General features: G+C 51.0%; 1 protein-coding gene across 1 annotated transcript in view; it reads left to right on the top strand.

Annotated features, from left to right (window-relative positions):
• The window catches only part of CYRIB (CYFIP related Rac1 interactor B), a 103,703-nt gene that overhangs the window by 26,243 nt on the left and 62,770 nt on the right, over window positions 1-14,690 (top strand). The window contains exon 2 of the mRNA XM_084864731.1: window positions 2,280-2,332. The gene's annotated coding sequence lies outside the window, so the exon portion shown is untranslated. The remainder of the gene's footprint in view (window positions 1-2,279; window positions 2,333-14,690) is intronic.

Raw genomic sequence — 14,690 nt, 5'->3', positions numbered from 1 at the left:
GGGCCGTCTCTGGTTGGGTGTTTCTTTGCAGAGAGAAGAAATTAATTCAGTTCTGCTTGCACTTTTGAGGACCTACTATGCGTCAGGCATAGAACCAGGTCTTGGGGACACCAGGTTGACCGGAACACAGTGTGGGTCCTCAGGCAGCGGGTGTCCTGGAGGAGAGAGGGACACGGACAGTCCCAGTGTGTCCTCGGCGAGGCCAGGGGCCGGGTGGCAGAAGACCGATGGTGTGTGTGAGCCCTGGGTGTTGTTTTTAGAAACAGGTGACCAGCAGGGATGGTTCTCTTGTGGAGTCACAAGAGGGGAGAACTGGCCAAGATCACAGAGCTCTGAGAGACGGAGCAGGGGTGCAGAGGGGTGAACTGGCCAGGGTCACAGAGCTCTGAGAGACGGAGCAGGGCTGCAGCCTCTGGTGGGAGTGTAAGGGGGAGACCAGATCAGGTCTTGCTGCCCGGACGGCAGAAGTGAAAAAGCCACCACCCTTGGTGGAGACGACCACCTTCCTCCTGGGGGAGCTGCCCGCTGTCCCCTGGGGCTGCCTCTCAGGGATGCCGTGACTAGCTTCCTCTTCGTGCTCTTAAGGGTTTTGTGAGTGTGACCTGCTGCTGCCCTCACTCTCATTTCTAGAGCTTTGGCCCCAGGCCCTAAAGATCTTCCTCAGGGAACTTCTCCCCGTTTTCAATTTTGTAAACGTGGTCAAAGAATCAGAGAGGAAGAAAGAAAAAATCCCTCACAGCAGGAGGAGTCAGGAGAACCGTAACCATGTTTCTGGGCATCTGTGAGTGTGCATGTACGCGTGTGTGTGTGTGTGATGTGCACACCCCCATGCAGGGGGCAGGAGTATTGCACACATTGGCTTTGATGATGATTAAATGAGATCCCCACTTTCTCTGGCCACGGAGCAGTGCTGTGATGATTATTTAAAAGGGAATTAATATCAATAATATAATATATATATGTATATATATATATATATTTTAAAATTTTTTTTAGAGAGAGAAGGGAGAGGGAAAAGAGAGTTAGAAACATTGATTAGTTGCCTCCTGCACACCTCCAACTAGGGATGTGCCCGCAACCAAGGGACATGCCCTTGACTGAAATCGAACCTGGGACCTTCTAGTCCACAGGCTGACGCTCTATCCACTGAGCCAAACCGGTCAGGGCGATTTAAAAGGGGATTTTAAACCACAGAAAAGAAAGCGGGAAAACAAAGCGTTGGGGGCAGACGCAGCAGAAGTGGTTGCCATGTTCTCCCGGGACACAGACAGATAGGGCCGAGGTCTCTGGAGAATACAATGAGGCAGGTTAAGTGGCTTCCGGCAGTTTCAACACCTGGTGAAAAGCAAGGAGAGCACACAGGCAGCTAAAGAGCCATTGAGGGAAGGCCACAAGGGGTCCTGTTTCCCTGCTGCAGCAGGCAGCATCTTTACACACCGCCGACCTTCCTGTCTCACTGAATGCCTGAGCGCGGGTTCGAATGGGATGTGCACTGTGGTTTCCATCAAAGCGCCCTCTGATTCACAAGTTTCTCATCAGAATCTCCCTGTGAGACGGGAGAGGGACGAGGGCGGTGTCACGTGCAGGTTTGTTTTCCTGCCTCTGCTGCGAAGAAACCCGAACAGGAAGTGAGTCAGGGGTGGAATGACTGACACCGGTCGACAGTCAAGTGGGGCTGAGCATGTTGCCGACCCAGTGGTGCTGGAGCCCAGAGTCCCAGCATCCCGCCAGGCCAGACTGTCCCTCAGGCATAGGAGTTGGTTTGGGCCTTCGCTCTTCACTTACTGTGCAACCTTCAGCCAGTTACTCAACTTCTCTGAGTCTCCAGTGTTTGATTTGTAATACGTAAGACTGTTGTGCACATTACATGAAATACATGTTTGGGCCCTAACCACTTTGGCTTAGTGGATAGAGCGTCAGCCTGTGGACTGAAGGGTCCCAGGTTCAATTCCGGTCAAGGGCATGTACCTTGGTTGCATACACATCCGCAGGAGGGGGTGTGCAGGAGGCAGCTGGTCGATGCTTATAACTCTCTCCCCTCCCTTCCTCTCTGTGAAAAATCAATAAAATATATTAAAAAGAAAAAGAAAAAACATGTTTGGGAAACGTGCTCTGTGAACTCAGGGGTCTGAAGTGTTGGAATTTGGAGTCGGTATTTCTCATTTCCCGGCCGTGGCTTTGGTATTGGGAAAAATAATGGTGGCCAGGATGTGCCGGGCTTATAGTGTGCTGAGGTCTGTTGGGACTTCCTTAATCCTTGCTCTGCCTTTGTTTTGCAGGAGAAGAAACCGAAGCCTGGAGTTTGAGTAGTTCGTTCAAGGTTACCCAGTTGGTAAGTAACGGAGCCTTCGCTGCCATGGCCGATGGGCTGCCGGGGTGCCCTTGGCCCCTTCGCTGTGAAGAGGAATGAGAGCGGGTGGTAATTGTAGCCGGGACGTAGATTTCAGCTCCGTAGAAACGTGAGCGGCCTCTGTTGAAATCTGAATCCACGTGCGTTCTTTCACCCACTCCATGAATATTTATCGAGACCCTGCAAGGTTATCGGGTCCCATGATTCATTTCCATAAGAACTCTACCTCTGAGGGGAGGAGACACGCCCAGCTCCTGTCAGCACGCATCCCAATAGCTAACATTTATTGGGTACTGTTGAAAGCTCACCCCATGCTCAGAGCTTTGTCTGAATGATCTTGTTTAAATTCACAGCGGCCCTAGGAAGTTGAAATAAGAGAAGGCATTTGCCCAAGTTCACTCTACCAGCTAGTGGGTGTCTCAGTCCGTTCGGGCTGCTGCTGCAGAATGCCACAGCCTGGGACCCTGCAGACAACAGAATGTAATTCTCATGGTTCTGGAGGCTGGCGAGTCTGGCAGATTTGGCGGCTGGCGAAGGCGCTCTTCCTGGTTCATAGATGGCCATCTTTTTTAAAAAAAATATATATTTTATTGATTTTTCACAGAGAGGAAGGGAGAGAGATAGAGAGCCAGAAACATCGATGAGAGAGAAACATCGACCAGCCGCCTCCTGCACACCCCCCCACTGGGCATGTGCTCGCAACCAATGTACATGCCCCTGACCGGACTCGAACCTGGGACCCTTCAGTAAGCAGACCGACGCTCTACCACTGAGCCAAACTGGCTTCGGCCATAGATGGCCATCTTTTTATTCTAACCCCACAGGGCAGAGAGGTCTGAGGGGCTCTCCGGCATCTATTTTTTTAAAAAAAAAATAAAAATTTATTTTTTATTGAATTCAGAGAGGAAGGGAGAGGGGAGGGAGAGATCGAAACATCAACGATGAGAGAGAATCATTGATCGGCTGCCTCCTGCACAACCCAGGGGGATTGAGCCCGCAACCCAATCATGTGCCCCCGACCGAATCGAACCCAGGGCCCTTCAGTCTGCAGGCTGACGCTCTATCCACTGAGCTACACCAGCTAGGGCTCTGGGGTCTCTTTTATAAGGACACGGATCCCATTCATAATGACTCCACCCTCGTGACCTAATCCCCCCCCAGTTCCCACCTGCATATGCCACCCATTGAGGGTTAGGTTTCCGCACATGCATTTTGCGGGAACACAAACAGTCTGTTGCAGGCATAGAGCCAGTCTCTGCCTCCAAGGGGTCTTGCTAGAGGACCAGTGATCTTACCTACTGGAAATGTGTTACTCCTTTTTTAATTGACGTCAGAGAGAGAGAATTAGAAATATCAATGGTGAGAGAGAGTCAAACTGGGAATCGAACTGTGACCTCCTAGTTCATAGGTTGACGCTCAGCCACAGAGCCACGCGGCCGGGCAACATATCACTCTTGTAAGGCTCCTCATGGCACACCACCTCCAGGAGCCTGGGTGCCCTCTGCTCACACCAGGGCATGCCCCTCTTCTTTCCCTGGACTCCCTGGTCTGCTCACCACCCTCCACTGGCTGAGTAGCCTCTGGGAGGGTTAGCCACAGAATGGAGGTCCAGGGATGATGACCGTTACACAGCAGTCTCTCACGCATAGTCAACTTTTATTATAATTGAGGTGTAACAACATGCTGTGACATGTACAAGTTATATCAATCACACAGCTTGATGAGATTTTTTTTAAAGATGTATTTTTATTGATTTCAGAGAGGAAAGGAGAGGGAAAGAGAGAGAATGATGAGAAAGAATCATTAACTGCCTCCTGCACACTTCATTGGGGATGGAGGCCCCAACCCAGGCATGTGCCCTGCCCAGGAATCGAACCTTGACCTCCTGGTTTGATTCTGAGACTTCCTGGTTCATAGGTCAATGCTCAACCACTGAGCCACACCAGCTTTTTAATATGTCACACCCATCTCGCCACCCAATGCAGGTTTACAATGTCCCCATCACTCCGGCAAGTTCCCTCATGCCCCCGTAAGTTCATTCTGCCCCCAGAGCCCGTCAGTGCTGTTGAGGCTTACGGAAGTCATAGCTCTGTCATATCAAAGATTCCTGCTTTTAACTCACCCAGATCCAAATATACTTGCTCAACAAAAACAGAACCCGGTGGAGATAAAAATAACACGTCCAATGGCGTGGGCGATCCTGTCATTCCATCCAACTGGCGTCTCTGCTGGAGTGAGCGCGGGAGCCAGACTCGGGCCTGCTGCTCCTTCTGTCGGTCCGGGTGCCCGTGGCTTTTTAGGACGTGAGCATCTTGTGCCATCGGGCGCCTTCCTCGTATTTATAGATTTTAATCACCATGCCGCATGGCCCCGGAGCCCACGCCAGCGATCTCCCCCGGGTGTCCGACCTGAGGAACCGAATTGGAGGCTGAGGAAAAATGGGTCTCATTGGACTTCCATGGGAGATGGGTTTATCAGTGTCCATGGTGAGACCTTCTTGTGGGATTTTCCCAGGAGAATTTAGTCTCCTTTCCATTTTCATGTGACATGCGGACTCTAGAAGGTAACCCTTGAGTAGGAGGCGGCCGTGATGTGGAAAGAACTCAAGTGGGTCAGTGGTTATTGCAGATTGGGTGACATGGAACACGTGACAGCGTGGTGGCCGGTGCTGGTTTGCGTGAGTCCTTCCTGATACGAACACAGAGTTGATGGAAATATACAAATGACATATTTGTGTATTTCAGCCATCAGGAAGGGAAGTCCATGAGTGTCAAAAATGGAGAGCCCTAGCCGGTTTGACTCAGGGAGTCAGCCTGCAGACTGAAAGGTCCCCGGTTTGATTTCGGTCAAGGGCATATGCCAGGTTTTGGGCTTGATCCTCAGTGGGGGGCGTGTAGGAGGCAGTGCGCCGGCTGGAACTGGTGAGCTGGCTCCAGCGCCCCAGAGGCTGGGTTGTTGGTTCTCGTTTAAAGGCTGATCTTTGGATGGTGCATCCAAGCGTGGAGTTTTCAGGAAGTAGGAATGTCACGTGTGATATCACAGGGGCAGGGAGAGAGGCCACCACAGGACAGCGTCTCCTTGCCTTGGTGTGGGCACCCGCCAAGATCCGGGAGACGAGAGCGCTGTTCACTTGAAAAGACTGACCTTCCTCAGCAAAAGAGTGCTGCTGGCGTTGTCATGGTTGTCTTCTGTCATCCGCTGCATTGCTCATCCGTCACAAAATATTTCCTGGAACCAGAGGCGCTAGCTCGCGCTCTCTCTCTCTCTCTCTCCCTTTTCATCCTTCAGAAACAAGATTAGTAAGTAGGTTATTCATCTTGAAAAGAGTTGTTATGATTTGACCAACCGTAATCCAAATGGGTGAGAAAAGGGGAGTGCAAAAGGAAGTTCCTGGAGTCAAAACCACAAATCTCACCTGAGCGTGGCATAAGGGTGTGACATCACCTGTCCCGTTCCAACACATTCTTTTTTTGTTGTTGTTAACCCTCACCCCAGGATATTTCCCCCACCCCATGGATTTTTAGAGAGAGGAAGGGATGGGGAGAGACTGAGAGAGCGAAACATTGAAGTGAGAGCGACACATTGATTGGTTGCCTCCCCCACATGCCCAGCCAGGGCCAGGGATCAAGCCTGCCACTGAGTTTTTTGCCCTTGACCAGAATCGAGAACCTGTGAACGTTCAGTCTGAGGGCCACTTGCTCTAACCACTGAGCAATTCAGCCAGGGCATCGATGACATTCTTCTGTGTGATGGCTCTTTGACCAGGGCATCCGCTGTCTTTCCAACACTACTTTGTGGGTTCGTTTGGAATGTGTCCTTACGCACTTTATGTTCATTTCTCCCGACAGCAGTGTGGGGTGGGGTGGTTTTAGTTTTAGTTTACCGTGAGAGAGATTCCCATCAACAGGGTGATCTTGACCCCCCTAACAGTAACTCTACCTTTCCTGCCTGAGTGCCCAGACAGAGTTGGCTGAAGTGCTCTTTCTTAGGGGAGCTTACCCCCCCACCCCACCCCCCGTGCTCCTGTTGCCTGTGTAGAATTTAATTAAAGCAGTTATCTTATTGGCTTTCAACAATGGCAGTTGTTCCCGGCTATCGCCACATCAGGCTGGGTGCCAGGGAAGATGGCACGGATCGTCTTGCTTCATCTGTGCATGGCCGGCGGGTGGCATATGTCACAGAACTTCCAGTTTCATTACTCAGGATTTTCTGGACCTTAACACAGGACCCCGCCTCAATCTGCCTTCTGCAGAAAGGGGATTTGCTGGTTTAGATCCTTCAACAGCCCAGGGATGGAATTTTGGGCTTAAATGGTGCTGCTAAGGCTTCATCGTTTTTCTCCATCTCTCAGCGCTGCCTACCATTTCTTTTTGGATTATGGTGACAACATGGCTGTCAGCAGTTCTAGCAGAAGGGGGGGGGGGGGGGGCGGGGGAGGCCATTTTTCCAACATTTCTACCAGAATCTCAGAATCGAGTCCCAATGTCTCTGATTGGTCGCCTCTGGGTAACCTGCCCATCCCTGAACTAATCCCTATGGCCAGGCAAATGCAGCGCTCTGATTGGCCATCTGGGATCAAATGCCCGCCCCCTCGAGAAGCTGGGGTAGGATCTGTACCTCCCAGAGCATAGGATTGAGGATGAGGGAAGAAGGCCTTTCCCAAGGAAATCTGAAAACCATTTGTGTGCTGGGGCGGGGGCAGGAGGAAGGGGAGAGGAGGGGAAGAGGAGGAGAAGTATGTAAAAGCCAGGATGTCCAACATGGAAGGTTTCTAACCAGCATTTACTCGGTGAATGAATGAACAGATGAATGAGCAACTGGGCGCCTGCTGCCGGTTCTGAGCGCTGGCTATACAATCCCCTGAGTGGGTTTCAACAGATGGAGCCTTTGCAGAGAGGGGGGATGAGAGAGCCTTGAAACCAAGTCAGAGAAGGGCGGCGATGACTGCGCTGAAATATTTAACACGAGACCGAGACACAGGAGACACACGAGCTGTTTCCAAGTGTCGGAAGGGCATTCCTAGAGATGGAAGGCTTGGGTCCCTACTTTATATCAGAGGAGCTGGATCAGGCACTTGGCGTGATCTTCCCCCACTTTCATTTTTATTTTATCAGGCAACCAATGTATGTTCATTCTAGAAAATGAAAAAAATGTACAAAAAAAAGAAAAAGGAAAGTCGTCCCATAATCTTATCCCCTAGAGCAGTGGTTCTCAACCTTCCTAAGGTCGCGGCCCTTTAATTCAGCTCATGTGGTGGTGACCCCCAACCGTAAAATTATTTTCGTTGCTACTTCATCACTGTCATTTTGCTGCTGTTATGAATCGTAATGTAAATATCTGTGTTTTTTGATGGTCTTAGGCAACCCTGCTAGCAGGTCTCAACCTGTGGGTCTCTACAGGGCCTAGAGCAAGCATGTCAAACTCAGAGGCTAACACGGGCCTGAGATTTTGGCAGTGATCAGAGGAGGGCATTGCCACTTGTTGAAGGCTAGGCACTTGACATATGTTTTCTCAGTTCTTACAATGTCTCTCTCGAGCAGATCAGTTTTGTAGCAGACAAGTTCAGAGAGGCAGCCGCATGCCGAGGTGGACAGCGAGGTGTTCTGAGGCCATAGGTCACACATTCCTTCCACTCCTCTGTGTGACGGCCATGGTGAACATAGATCGTCACCAGAGACCCCGCCAAGGTTCTCCCCGTGACCTCTCCACCGGAAGCAGTTACTGCTTTTCACATCAAGCTTTTATTCGAGAAATCCTGCCTATGTTTTTTTTCTTTTCTTTAAACCAATGCTAGAGGAGAGGAACGCTCCTCTCCCAGGTCTAGATAAGCAACAGATAATTGAATGAGATTCTGAGAGAAGCAGAACCATTGTTAGCTCAGTGCATGGGAAGAGATGGTTGCATTCAGATAATTTTACAAAAATTCCCCTCTCCTTTGACATTGCTGCCCGAGGCTGCCACTGAGTTTTAAAGCAACAGAGCGACTATTATATAATCCTACACAGTGCTCCTTCCCCATGAGCTCGAGGAAGCTCACCGGTGTGAAATACAGAAGACGTTTTTTTGGGAGGTTGAGAGTTTATGGAAAAGCCAGCATGGTTCCTAGATTAAACGGCCCAAGCGAGGGCAAACGAGCTGGGTTTTCAGATTTTCTGCAGACTCCACAGAGACATAATCTTCAGCAGAGCAGGAGATGGTTTGCTGGAAATGATTTCTGTGCTGGTGGCAACCTATCTGTGTCATACCGCTCCCGGCACCCACTGTGCGTGCCTTGTGCTTCGCTCCCAGGTGGAAGCATGCCTGTCTGTTCATAGTTCTGACCTCACTCTCTTCCACCCCAGCAGATGTCATTTTATCCTCGGAGAAATGAACAGAAACGGGGAAATCAAAACAGTGGTTGATGACAAGTTGATGCATAAGGTCTTCAACTTAGATGATGTGCTTCTTTAATTTTTAATCCTCAACGGAGAATATTTTTACATTGATTTTTAGAAAGTGGAAAGACAGAGAGAAATATCAATGTGAGAGAAACATGTTGACTGGTTGCATTCTGCAGGCACCCTGACCAGGGCCTGGGCCGGGTAGGAGCCTGCAACCCAACAGAGGCACATGCCCTGGACCAGAGTCAAACCAGGACCCTTCTGCCCATAGGCTGACGCTCTATCCACTGAGTCAAACTGGCTAGGACTTAGATGCTGTGCTTTTTGAGTTCCTGTGTCAGTTTTTAATGTTTATTTTTTTGAGTTTATTAACTGTTGATAATGACTTTATTCACCCCACGTTCTATTATGTTGTCTGCTGAGTTTTGGGTCCTGGGGCTGGGAGTTGAACAAAGCACACACAGTCTTAATGGCTAATAGCCTTCAGTGACCCTCTCCCAGTCTCATACCCTCCGAGTCTGTCCACGCCAGCATCACTTTTTGGTCCTGGTTTATGCTGAGCCAGGCAAACTTGTTCAGCTGGAAAAGGTGTGAAGTAAAAGCAAAGAGGAAAAGAGAATGACCTGAGGCTAATTTTAGGGCATCGGTGTTGGGTCACCAAAGGGTGACCACTGTGGTTGTTATTAGGCCTGTAATGTAGGGCTTCTTTGTTACCACAGCATAACCTAACTCATCCTGACAGGGGTGCGACCACCACTGTCATAGAGGTGCTGGATTCATGGAACCTGGGAGCTGGCCAGCTTGTGTGTATATGCGTGTTGGCCTCAAATACATATATGTGCAGATATGAATCTTGCTGCTTCCATGGCAGTAGTTCCACGTTAGAATCACCAGAGGATTTTTAAAATTCCAAAGCTAAGGCTACACACTGAGTGAATTCACTAACTCAGGGGGCAGGGCACAAACACTGGTAGTTGTTTAGCTCTCCGGGTGACTCCAGTGTGAGGACAGGTTCAGGAACCACTAGTCTGTGAGAATTAAAATAGTGTCATCGTTATTACTTGAAGAGGAGTAGAGATAATGGTAATGACGTTGGTACTAGACATCATTATTATTTACCGATGGCTATCAGGCAGAATCCTAGTGTTTCTTTTTATTTATTTTTATTGATTTCAAAGAGGAGGGAAGCTAGATGAGAGAGAATCATTAATTGGCATGCCGCACACTGGGGATCGAGCCTGCGACCAGGGCATGTGCTCTAACTGGGAATTGAACCGTGACCTCCTGGTTCATAGGTCGATGCTCAACCACTGAGCCACGCCAGCCAGGCCATCCTGGGTGTTTCATAAACATCCTAACATTTCACCTGCGGGACAGCTTTCTAGGTGGTTGGAGAAGGAAAACGGGTCATATCTTTCAACTCCAGACTTGCTTAATCCAGGTTGTCAGGTGAAGGCCAGAAAGAGGGAGCTGTGGGGCTCACGTCGCTGACCCCAGCATGGCCACCATGGTCTTCACTGAGGCTGAGATTTCAGGGTAGTTTGTAACACGTGTAACCTGGCCCCGCCTGAAGGATGCAGCCCTCCGTTCAGTAACCACAGTGGATTCGGGAGTCAATATGCAAACGCACGTTTTGCAAAGGTGTAAATCGAGGGTGAGTGTATTTTGGCCTGTGGCTTGGAAAGAGAAGCGAGTGTAGAAAACCGGGCTATTAATCTTGGGCTGGTTGATTCATCCATCAGAATCACTCGGTGTGTTTCAAGGAGGCAGGGTAAATCATTTAATAAAGCATGACCTTGTGTTTCTGTAGCGCTTCTCTCAGTGGGGAGCCTGGTGCTGTGCAAACCTCAGCGCATTGCTAGTCGTTTGCACTCGTCCCAGGAGGCCTGTCGGGCGTGAGTAGGGCTGCGTGGTACCATAAGGTACAGGTGGGAACGGAGTCACGTGGAAACGTTTATCCAGCGCCCACAGAGGTGCCTGACGAGAGCGTTGGTGGGTAGGTCCTAGTTTGGCCCGAAGGATGGAGAGTGTTGGCAAGGGAGTTCAGAGCAGACAGAACAGCCTGGGCAGAAGGCACAGGGCAGGAAATAGTATTTGCAGGGGCTCTGTAATCAGATTATGATTTTTACCAAGAAAGAGACCAAACCATGCAATGGTGATTGGGAAGACTCCTGAGACCGGCATTCCCACTTGTCGCTGTATCATTTGGTTTTGTTTGTTTGTTTTACTTTGGAATTGATTGGTGTGTAATGAAGGGCCAGCACATGGCTGTAATCCACCTCCTTCGCCCTGGATGCAAGCACAGACATGATGCTAGAGGTTGCACACTGCACGTGGGAGAGGTTTCTTACAGGGCCCGGTGGCACCTTGATGATCTGGACCAGGGGTCCTCAAACTTTTTAAAGTGGGGGCCAGATCACGGTCCCTCAGAGAGCTGGAGGGCCGGACTATATGAACTACTAATTCCTACTGTAACACCTCGGCTGCGCTCACTGCCCAAAAAACCTGGCGGGCCGGATCAGACTCCTCTGCGGGCCGCATGTGGCCCGCGGGCCGTAGTTTGAAGACCCCTGATCTGGACTAACCTGTGGAAATGAACTTGGTAGTTCCCTGACCGTGTAGACAGGAGCCCCTGTGACCTGCACTGGGGACCCCTCCAGGCCTGGGGATTGTGCTCCTGCACGCCCCTCTGCACCCCTCTTGGGCCCTCCACGTTCTTAAGCATGAAATGTTGGCTTGAAGGTGAATTCTGAGGTTCCTTTCGCGTCTACAATGAGGGGATTCATTCAGAAACTCACGAACGCAAGTGGCCTGTTCCATAAGAAAATGCTACATCAATGCCGAAATGGGCACCACGGGTTTCCCCTCCGGCCTGTGGGTTCGGACAAGACCAGAGCTTGAGCAAAGCAGCGTCCTCCTCCCTGCCGCCCTCCGCTTTAAAGCTGGGCAGATCTTTCTCTTGAACTCTGTGCTCTGACATGTGTGCAGCACCGGGATTTTAGAGAGGGCGCTAGCGATGCCAGGTAAGCTGGGGCTTCGCGTGGACCATGTTGGTTCTCTCTCGGGAAGATGCTTTTTAAGCCTTACCCAATATCTTTTCTCCCGTGGCCCCAACTCAGAGCTCTTCCCCTGCGCTTGGCTCATGATGGATATTCCCATGGTTCTGCCCACAGCCCTGTATTTCAACTGTCGGGCCACATGGCTGGTGACCTAAGCATTTGGCTGCTAAGGGAGGACTGAAATCTCACTCGCCTGCTTCTCCGATTTCCTGGTCCCAGTGCTATGGTCATGTTGGAGCCTCGGCGTAGGGTTAGGGCCCTAGGCCTGGGTTAACTCAAGCTGGCCTGATGCCCTCTCTGACCAGCTGCAACTGTTGGGTGGGGACCTTGTGCCAGGCATAGTGCCAGGCTCTGCTAGCCCTGGGGATCCTTGGTGACGAAACAGCACGGCCTGTGCCCTCATGGGACTCACAGAGCTAAGGAAATACAGACATCGCCCTCTAATTACAATCCTGTTCTCTGCTCTGACCCAGCAAGTAGCACAGGGCCCCCCAGGGTCCAGGACCTCACAGCAGGGGGTCTGACCTGGTGGGCTCAATGCTGCCTCCTTCAGGCGAGGCCCCTGCCTGGCACACAGGCCTCTCTTGTTCCTGACCCCCAACCCTCCGTCTGAAGTGGGGTGGCCAGTCCGGCTGGAGGGGGGTCTGCTCTCCCTGTCTGCCTCACCAGGTGGGTGAGGGGAGGCCCCTCCCTGGAGGGGCGCCACTGTCCCTGCCCACAATGCTCAGCGGGGTGTGGTCTTTTGTGTGACCGGAAGCGCTGCTTGTGCCCGCATGGCTTCTCTCGCAGCCAGCTCCCCTCTTGGGGGGCCGTGGGCTTCGGGCTGCAAACTGCTTACCACACAGGTGACCCTCAGCGACCGGCCTGGCCCTCCCTGGAAAAAACTGGCATCAGGGCAGGGATTGGGAGGGGAAACGTGAAAGATGCAGAATGTCTTTCCTTTCCTCTTTCTTACCATTACAGTCTTGGCAAGGAGACTTGCTCTTTATTACATTTGCCTGTGTCAGCACCGATTCCCAGATTGAACTCCTAGGCATCGACTTGGCTTCCTCATGCTTCAGCCTTTGCGGCTGCAAACCATTTCGCTTCTCTCTCTCTCTCTCTCTCTCTCTCTCTCTCTCTCTCTCTCTTCTTTTTATTTTTCTTTTCTTTTGGGACTCTAATAACTCCAGGTGGCGCATGGGCAGTGGGGAGCACAGTTCTGTGGAAATAAGCTCTAAAGCAATACAAACACCAAGAAAAAAAAAAATGGGAGGCTTGTCAAGCGGGACGTGCTGGATTAAAATGTTTTGCTGTTATTGACATTGAAGAACATAAGGAGGTCTCATGGTGCAGCCACCAGCGGAGGGCTGTGCAGCCTTGAACAGCCAGGTCGCTGAAGAGCCTTCGCTAAGGAAAGGTGATTACGGTAGATAATGAGATGAAACACCGCAGGATACAATTCGGCATCTGAGCCAGTTTTATTGAAATACATGCATGACTTTTATACCTTGTGTTGACATACAAAACCTTTTGGTAGGCTACCCACATGGCGTGGGAGGTTGGATCAGGAGGGTTTGTATTTTTTCTTTTCTTTTTTTTTTGCTTACCTTTGTTTTCAGGTCCCCCTCCCCCCCCTCCCCCCCCCCCCCCCCCCCCCCCCGGCAATCAACATGTATTATTCCTATAATTGGGTGACAGTGGTACAGGGGGGCCGGGAACCTCTCTTTTCCACATAGTCAGTGAGGGTCTCCCGGGAGCTGGGCGGGCACCGTGACGGGTCTTGGAATGGGCAGCCAGCCCTGGCCTCTGCCTTCACCGAGCTCGTGTTTTAGGGAGAGGCTTCTTTTAGGGACAACATTGTTAAGCTAAAAAAGAAAAATAATTACAGGTTGTGATAAGTGCTGTGAAGAAAAGAAAAGAAAAGAAAAGAAAAAAAGCCAGTGGCATAGTAGGGGAGGACTGAAGGGAGGTGGGTGGCGCTACGAAGGCGTGGGGGAGGGAGGACCCTTTCAGCGGGCAGCCCTTGAACTTGGAGGCGTGGAGGCGGAGACACAGCCACGTGCCAGGCTGAGGCCGGAAAGCTAGTGGAGCCGCAGGGAAGGGCCCTGGGAGCGATTTCCTTCCTGCAGGTCACGCCGAGGCCCCGGGAAACCTCGCTGTCCGCCGTGGGCACCGTGTCCCGCTCAGAAATGCGGCAGAGCTCACAGGTAGATGTGTGCCCGTGGGAGCTGGGTCCTGCGAGGCCTGTGAACATATTTTGCTAAGTGGCAGGAGTGCCCTAGGTGCCAGCTACTGGCTCTGTCTGGGCTTGGGTTCTTTCTCAGTAGCAGCTGGGATGCCATCTCTCAGGGCGGGATTCCTGGGCCTCCCGCTCCCGGCCTCTCCCACCCACTGGATGCCAATGCAGGAGGTGGGACCCTGGAATCTTAGTCCTTAACCTAGAACCCCTGGCTGTGGCGGGAATGTGCGAAGGTGCCTTTCTCCTCATGGAGCCGATATTCATTCATTCCATGAAGAGGAGGAGGGAAGCAACGGACAGAGTCCCTAAATGTTAGATTGAGGACTGAGCCTGGGTACAGAGGCAACCAGAACGATATTCTGGGCGCTCCCACTTATTAAATCGTGCATTTGAGTTAACAGTGGCAGCAACTATCCTGAGTTTTCTCCAAGGGCAGTTGGGCAATGCAGGGCAAAAACCATGGCAATGTTCAGATCCTTTGGCCTAGTAATTACAATCCTGGGAATTTATGCTGAGGTCATCTTTTTTTTTTTTTTTTTTTTTTTTTTAGGGGGAGAAACCAGGAAACCAACGATATCTATAAATAGCAGCAGCAATATGGCCAATAAAGGCATAGTTCTTTGGAGTTTTGAGCGTATTTTCCTATACAGTATTTAGGAGAGCTTTTCCACATTCCTGTG

This window comes from Pipistrellus hanaki, assembly GCF_964339955.1.
Source record: "Pipistrellus hanaki genome assembly, chromosome: 17".
NCBI lineage: Eukaryota > Metazoa > Chordata > Mammalia > Chiroptera > Vespertilionidae > Pipistrellus > Pipistrellus hanaki.
Note: the sequence above shows the minus strand (reverse complement) of the source record. Positions and strands in the feature narration are given on the sequence as shown.